Source organism: Palaemon carinicauda, chromosome 25, assembly GCF_036898095.1.
Source record: "Palaemon carinicauda isolate YSFRI2023 chromosome 25, ASM3689809v2, whole genome shotgun sequence".
In the NCBI taxonomy this organism is placed as follows: domain Eukaryota; kingdom Metazoa; phylum Arthropoda; class Malacostraca; order Decapoda; family Palaemonidae; genus Palaemon; species Palaemon carinicauda.
The window spans coordinates 80,634,968-80,635,524 of NC_090749.1; positions in this window are offsets into that span (position 1 = coordinate 80,634,968).

Genomic DNA, 557 nt, shown 5'->3' on the forward strand with positions numbered 1-557 from the left:
TGTCATATAACCGGTGATATGAACAAGACATCAAAGAGCACATTAATGGAAAAATTAGAAGCAATGGGACCCTTGAATGTCATACCAGACAGGACTGATGTCTATATTATAAATGCTATGTTCTTCTTCCGTGTGCTTTACATGCCATCCATCTATGGGGGATGGCAATATCCATTCTGAAACAAGCTTGTAGCACTGGTGAAATTGTACACATACAGTAGTCTGTGACACATATCCTAATGGGCCAAGTATCAAGGACATTGAACATGACATGCGTGGTAAGACACCCACTACCTATATAATCACTGGCTCGTCATAGAAAAGACCACCAAATCTCAACACGGCTTGGAGCACATCACAATTCAAAACAGAGTTTTTGGCCTTCTTGAAGGATGAATGGTCATCAGATAGATACGCATCGACTCTTCAGGGACATCAGGTCTACTTTGCAGTGGAACATGAATGCTGCCTTTGCACTTCAGCAAGTGGAAATGTCAACAGGATCCTGGTTCATGAGCTTCAGTGCAGGCATGAAGAAGCCGATACACAGTTACTGT